The 7,193-nt window shown below is 41.2% G+C and overlaps 1 long non-coding RNA gene across 1 annotated transcript; it reads right to left on the bottom strand.

The window, feature by feature from the left end:
- Positions 1 to 314: 314 nt before the first annotated feature.
- LOC128693125 (uncharacterized) lies at positions 315 to 5,567 on the bottom strand. Its single transcript, XR_008407674.2, has 4 exons — positions 5,309 to 5,567; positions 4,940 to 5,048; positions 2,728 to 2,878; positions 315 to 2,043 (listed from the first exon to the last, which is right to left on the bottom strand). It is a non-coding gene; the product is annotated as an uncharacterized lncRNA (long non-coding RNA).
- Between the last annotated feature and the right edge of the window lie 1,626 nt (positions 5,568 to 7,193).

Below are 7,193 nucleotides of genomic sequence, written 5' to 3'. Positions count from 1 at the left end.
AACTGAAGAGGCATTCTGTAGTTACCTCACACGTCAGCATCCCACACAAGACTAACATTAAGTTTAAAACCGCTCAAATTTTTCATTAAGAAGTTGAAGTCGGTCGGATGAGGAACTCGCAGATTACCATATCAAAACCAGTATTTCAATTCTTTCAATTTCTTCAATTAAGGCAATTTAAAACATTCATAAGCCAAAATCAATCCAAAAGTTTCTCTAAGCAAAACTAACCAGTAATTAAGGTTTAGTTGGTTTTATTAAGACTCTGGAAACCAAACATACAAGTTTGTTACAGTTTCTGGAGGACAGCCAGATGTCGCCACCCGGTGATCAGGGTCACCGGGCCACCAGCAGCAACATTATCATTGGGGAGAGCTAAACCTGTAAGGATTATACAGCATCTTTGGGAGGAGAGGTTTGGAAGGCATTCAGGTTTAATTCAGGGAACTGGAGCACAGATCCAATTCCCTAGATCAAGAACCCCTCGCCAGCGTCAAGGAACCTCCCTTGAGGGGACCGGCAGCAACAGCCTGGTTGACCAGGCAAGCAGTAGACGAGCCTGGCCCATGGCCGGCCTCCGGGAGCAGAAAACTCAAAGGTATATATCAAAGGTATGAACATTGTTCCAGACTATGGTACAAAACTCTTCTCCAGGCTGAGGGACTGACCACCTCAAAACTACGTCTGCAAGGGTGATGGACTGATTACATCATATTCAAATCTCTATTGCTTCTACTTACTCTTTTGTACCATACTGAAGAAGCCTACTGTGTAGGCGAAACGTTTCGGAATAAACATACCTACCTGTTGCACATGTCTTACCAACATGTCGGCAAAATGGTTATAACTGACGATAATTTTTAAAGCGGTGGACCTGTAAGCCAGTGGAAGGCGTCGATCAGATGACCAGAAGCTCCAACGGCGGGTCATCATCTAAGACCCGCCTCAGGACACACTTGTCCTGTTTCCTGACAAACCTCAACTAACCTCTCTGTACTGTACACCGTTTTCATATTCAATATTTTATTACATATAAACTACACAAATATAAATTTTTATTTTGTTTTGACCTGAATATGTATCAGCCCTTAAAAGACCGAAGCCACTCAGACGAAGCCTACTCCAGGGGCTTAACAGAAAATACTGCTGAACCATTTCGCAATTAACAGAATGACACCCACACACTCCATGAAGAACGTCAACAGTGTTCCAGGCGAGTGTTGCAGCTCCATGAAGAACGTCAACAGTGTTCCAGGCGAGTGTTGCAGCTCCATGAAGAACGTCAACAGTGTTCCAGGCGAGTGTTGTAGCTCCATGAAGAACGTCAACAGTGTTCCAGGCGAGTGTTGTAGCTCCATGAAGAACGTCAACAGTGTTCCAGGCGAGTGTTGTAGCTCCATGAGGAACGTCAACAGTGTTCCAGGCGAGTGTTGTAGCTCCATGAGGAACGTCAACAGTGTTCCAGGCGAGTGTTGTAGCTCCATGAAGAACGTCAACAGTGTTCCAGGCGAGTGTTGCAGCTCCATGAAGAACGTCAACAGTGTTCCAGGCGAGTGTTGTAGCTCCATGAAGAACGTCAACAGTGTTCCAGGCGAGTGTTGTAGCTCCATGAAGAACGTCAACAGTGTTCCAGGCGAGTGTTGTAGCTCCATGAAGAACGTCAACAGTGTTCCAGGCGAGTGTTGCAGCTCCATGAAGAACGTCAACAGTGTTCCAGGCGAGTGTTGCAGCTCCATGAAGAACGTCAACAGTGTTCCAGGCGAGTGTTGCAGCTCCATGAAGAACGTCAACAGTGTTCCAGGCGAGTGTTGCAGCTCCATGAAGAACGTCAACAGTGTTCCAGGCGAGTGTTGCAGCTGTGAAGGCCACCAGAAGAGTTTTCTAATGTAATTTTACACGGACAACAGAATCGGGAAGGACCCCAACGTACAACTGGGCAGAGTTCACCTCCACATATTTCACCAACTTTTCCTTACTTATAGCTCACCGGGGTTGAAAAGTTGGTGATGAGATTAGTCGTTCAGAGGATAAGGACGAGCGCCTCTGGCGGAAGTTAATGGAAGATAAGAAAACTGTTTTGACAGGTTATAACTTCTTGTCTCTAACAGTGGAACAGTTATTATCTCAGTATTAAGTTAATACCCCAGTTTTAAGCTAATATTCCAGTATTAATTCAATACCCCATTATTAATACCCCAGTATTAACTTAATACCCCCAGTATTAACTTAATACCCCAGTATTAACTTAATACCCCAGTATTAACTTAATACCCCAGTATTAACTTAATACCCCCAGTATTAACTTAATACCCCAGTATTTAGTTAATACCCCAGTAATAAGTTAATATTTTCAACAAACCATTGCTCAAAATTTGAAGCCGATCAGATGAGTCGTTCCCCAGTTATGGCACGGATTGCAACAAATCCAAGTTCTTAACTATTTTACTCCAACCAAAAATAATAGTACAATAATAATAATAATAATAATAATAATAATAATAATAATAATAATAATAATAATAATAATAATAAATAATAATAATAATAGTACAATAATAATAATAATAAATAATAAGAAGAAAGGGACAATCTATGTCATTATTTTCAGTGAGAGCTCTAGACTCTCAAGAGCCACTGAACACTTAACTTAGCTTAATACGGTCACTCTCAACCACGTACAGTTACATGTCCTCACGTATTTATAAATACTCGTGTGTAGTTACAAACCTTCGTGTAGTTACAAGTCCTCGTGGGGTTACAAGTCCTTGTAGCACACGCCGAAGCAGGTCAGTAGTTGCAGTGTCTCAAGTTCAGCAGACTGAGTATCGACACTTCACCACGCCGGATTACAAGGAATAACCCACACGGATTTAGAGCTCTCCATGCAAGTAAATGTAACAAAAATTAATCTTTTTTTTTCTTAGCTGACAAATTTTGTATATATGACAAATGATGATGATGATGCTAATAATAATAATAGTCAAAATTAATAATATTTTTATTTAATATTATTAATTTTGACTATTATTATTATTAGCATCATCATCATCATTTGTCATATATACAAAATTTGTCAGCTAAGAAAAAAAAAGATTAATTTTTGTTATTCTTGCTGCAAGATATATTTGTTACGAGCTGCGTCGACAGGCTGTCAACCATCTTCACATTATCATCGTCTTTTATGTAAATTTTGAAAAGACGCAATATAGCATGTTGCACACGAGGTCTGAGAAGCTTGCTAACTCCCCTGTCAGTACACTCTCTCCTCTCTCTCTCTCTCTCTCTCTCTCTCTCTCTCTCTCTCTCTCTCTCTCTCTCTCTCTTCCTGCCATCCCATTAGAGCCAGACTAGGGCAGGTACACAAGCAACAATGCCAGGTTAATACCATCCAAGCCTTCATTGTCCTCCCAGACTCACACAGAAGGTATCCACAACAATACAGATCACAATAGACACACATACAGCGCAAAAAAATAGAAAAAACGGAGGTAAAAACTGAGTAACTAGGATAGGAGAAGAGATGAAAAACTGAAGAATTATGAGTTGATAAAAGACAATTTGCAAAATTAGGAAAAAAAAAACATATATATGGAAGCACCTGGGAAACACAGATAGCGGGGGACTTGGAAGTCCACACGGAGACTATCTGCTGAATTTAGGGCTATCATACATTATCTAGGTGTATGACTGAAAGAAAAGCAGAAGGCTCTCTTTCCGCCCTCAAGCAATTAAATTTTATGTTAAAAGTAAGCTAAATTGTGTCTTTTTTTGGAAGCTGGTTTTCAATATATTTTAAAAATGCTTGAAACATTAAAAATCTCAGAAAAATATGCTAAGCCACGCTGGAAAAAAAAATGATTGGGAGCTTAAAGTAGAGAATGAACTTATTGGAAGATGTGGACTCCAACTTCCTCTACTAAATTAGTGATGTTTATATCTTAAGTCATTTGTGTTGCACCACCGTCACTCAGAGAGCCGTGTGGAGCAGCGATGCTACTTATGGTTGCTACCAGTTCTACCATGACTCTCAACCCTCTGTGTCTACCACTAACACAACCATCCACGTCTACCACTAACAACCATCCACGTCTACCACTAACACAACCATCCACGTCTACCACTAACAACCATTCACGTCTATCGCTAACACATCCATCCACTTCTACCACTAAACCATTCACGTCTACCACTAACACAACCATCCACTTCTACCACTAACAACCATTCACGTCTACCACTAACAACCATCCACGTCTACCACTAACACAACCATCCACCTCTACCACTAACACAACCATCCACCTCTACCACTAACACAACCATCCACCTCTACCACTAACACAACCATCCACCTCTACCACTCATGCTATGGTTGATTTAGCTGCCTCATTGATCGGTCCGATGCAGCTCCTGAATCTCGACAGAAGCTACAATAACTAAGATAAAAGAGATAAAAAATAGGCAACTGACCCTCACACAGGAGACCAGACTCAAGACGGCTTTTCGGTCTGACTTGGACCTTTAACTAGTCATTAACTAATTAATTATGATCCAAGTCGGACCGAAATGTCGTGACACGTTTCAGTCTCCAACGTGTAGGTTATCTGAATATTGTTTACTAGGAAGTAAATGGAAAGAATAAAATATAACTAAAGAAAAATGAAAGAAAGAATCTTGCGAGTAGGCGAGTCGGGAAGAGGGAAAAAATACAAAGAAAACAGATGATCACAAAGACAGAAAATAGAAAGAGTCCAGAACAATCAACCTCAACCATAAAAATGATAATTAGAGAAGCTCTGAGAGACACGAGATCTGAACCTTTTCCGAAGACGACCCACAATATTGTATATGTGAGAAATTATGCGGGTAATTACAAGCAATGTCCTGAATTATTTCACCCCCATAATTGTGTTTGGTACATCAGACAGTTTACACTTACTGATATTGATGTAGCTCAGAGTAAAGTGGGACTTTAAGGTCACCAGGTCACAATAATATCTCACCTTCGTGACCATCTTCTCAGGTCATCACGTCTCATACATCTGGACCTGAAATTATTGTTACAGCATATAGTTCTTAAAATTATGTGAAAAAATTATGCCAGTAACACTGACATATGTGTGGACTATATATATCAGTTATTTGACCGGAGTAATTTGCTTGGGTAATTTCAAATATAAATCAATTGCATGATCAAAAAAGTATAAAGGACATTTCAATATTACTTACCAAATTAAGATTTTGGTGTCATAACCTAACTCCTCCCTTTCGGTAGGCATTTCATATTAGCCAATATAAATTAACATACCTGTAGTGAAAATTAGTACACTGGAAGGCATACTACATTACGCGTGGTTTAAACTTCATCAATTTCTGACGACACGGCTTCTATTACACATTAATAAATTTCACTTGAAGATTCGGCCGATTTCCAGTTCCTTGAGAGAGCCAACACTACTTCTCCAGACGGCTACCCGGGCATTACTCCTCAGATACAGTTTTCTTTTTATGACTACCTAGGGTCAAATAAAGAGCCGAGAAGACCAGTTGTCAGCCTTCCACACGGGTCTCACCAACACTGCCCTCTGACATCTTACCTGGAGTTTACCTGGAGAGAGTTTCGGGGGTCAACGCCCCCGCGGCCCGGTCTGTGACCAGGCCTCCTGGTGGATCAGCGCCTGATCAACCAGGCTGTTGCTGCTGGCTGCACGCAAACCAACGTACGAGCCACAGCCCGGCTGATCAGGAACTGACTTTAGGTGCTTGTCCAGTGCCTGCTTGAAGACTGCCAGGGGTCTGTTGGTAATCCCCCTTATGTGTGCTGGGAGGCAGTTGAACAGTCTCGGGCCCCTGACACTTATTGTATGGTCTCTTAACGTGCTAGTGACACCCCTGCTTTTCATTGGGGGGATGGTGCATCGTCTGCCAAGTCTTTTGCTTTCGTAGTGAGTGATTTTCGTGTGCAAGTTCGGTACTAGTCCCTCTAGGATTTTCCAGGTGTATATAATCATGTATCTCTCCCTCCTGCGTTCCAGGGAATACAGGTTTAGAAACCTCAAGCGCTCCCAGTAATTGAGGTGTTTTATCTCCGTTATGCGCGCCGTGAAAGTTCTCTGTACATTTTCTAGGTCGGCAATTTCACCTGCCTTGAAAGGTGCTGTTAGAGTGCAGCAATATTCCAGCCTAGATAGAACAAGTGACCTGAAGAGTGTCATCATGGGCTTGGCCTCCCTAGTTTTGAAGGTTCTCATTATCCATCTTCCTCACAAGTAGTTTGGTAGTTTGTAACTACCAGACGAAACCCTCTCTAGGTAAACTCTAGGTAAACCATTAATACTTCATATTTACATTACATTATATTAACACTTTACATACACACTACTAATTATAGGAAAATTATAGCAAATTTTCCACAGTATACATGCTGAGGTTTTGTTTTTTATGAAGACGAGAGTACAAGAGCTAGGCAGATATTTCCGATATCTGCCTAGCTCTTGTACTCTTAAATTCACGTCTAGGCTATCTGTAGAAGACTATCAGCTTAAGAACTATCTCTACTACCTCACTTAAGAACTGTCAAGTACTACCTCGCCTGAGGACTATCTGTTATCATCTAGTTGGCTGACCAAGGATAGTGAAACAGAAGGCTCTCTTCCCGCACTCCACTCCTTGCGGGTGTCAGTATGATAGAGGGGGGACACACCATACCATATTAAAATTAACAGATAAGGTAAGAGTGAATTAAAGGATTTCACTACAACTTCCTCTACTGCAACTGCTGTGATTGCACCTGCTCTTGCTTCTTAACTACAGGACTACCCACAGAACTAAGTCTCACAACTCAAATACGAGGTAACTATGCTAACAACACCGTGTTGACCTCTTTCACTGATGAGTCTCGTACCTGGAAGTGTTTCTCCAAGTGGCGGCTTGGCTTCAATATACTCCAAAATATACGCCAAGAAAGAAGACCTGATCAGGGACCGTAACGCAAGAGAGTGGAAATGTGTGACCCTAAGGTGTGACCCCCATGAATTAAGAAATAGAAAACACTGTAGAGAACACATGAAAACTGATGAGGAAATAATACTGAGAATCATATTAAAGATGAGACTTAGTTATCATGATGAGACACCTTGATAATGGCAACACAATGAGAAGATAATCTTGGACTGGAAGATAGATGAACAGTA

The sequence above is a fragment of the Cherax quadricarinatus genome, chromosome 28 (genome assembly GCF_038502225.1).
Source record: "Cherax quadricarinatus isolate ZL_2023a chromosome 28, ASM3850222v1, whole genome shotgun sequence".
NCBI classification, from domain to species: domain Eukaryota; kingdom Metazoa; phylum Arthropoda; class Malacostraca; order Decapoda; family Parastacidae; genus Cherax; species Cherax quadricarinatus.
This window is presented reverse-complemented; position numbering and strand designations above follow the sequence as displayed.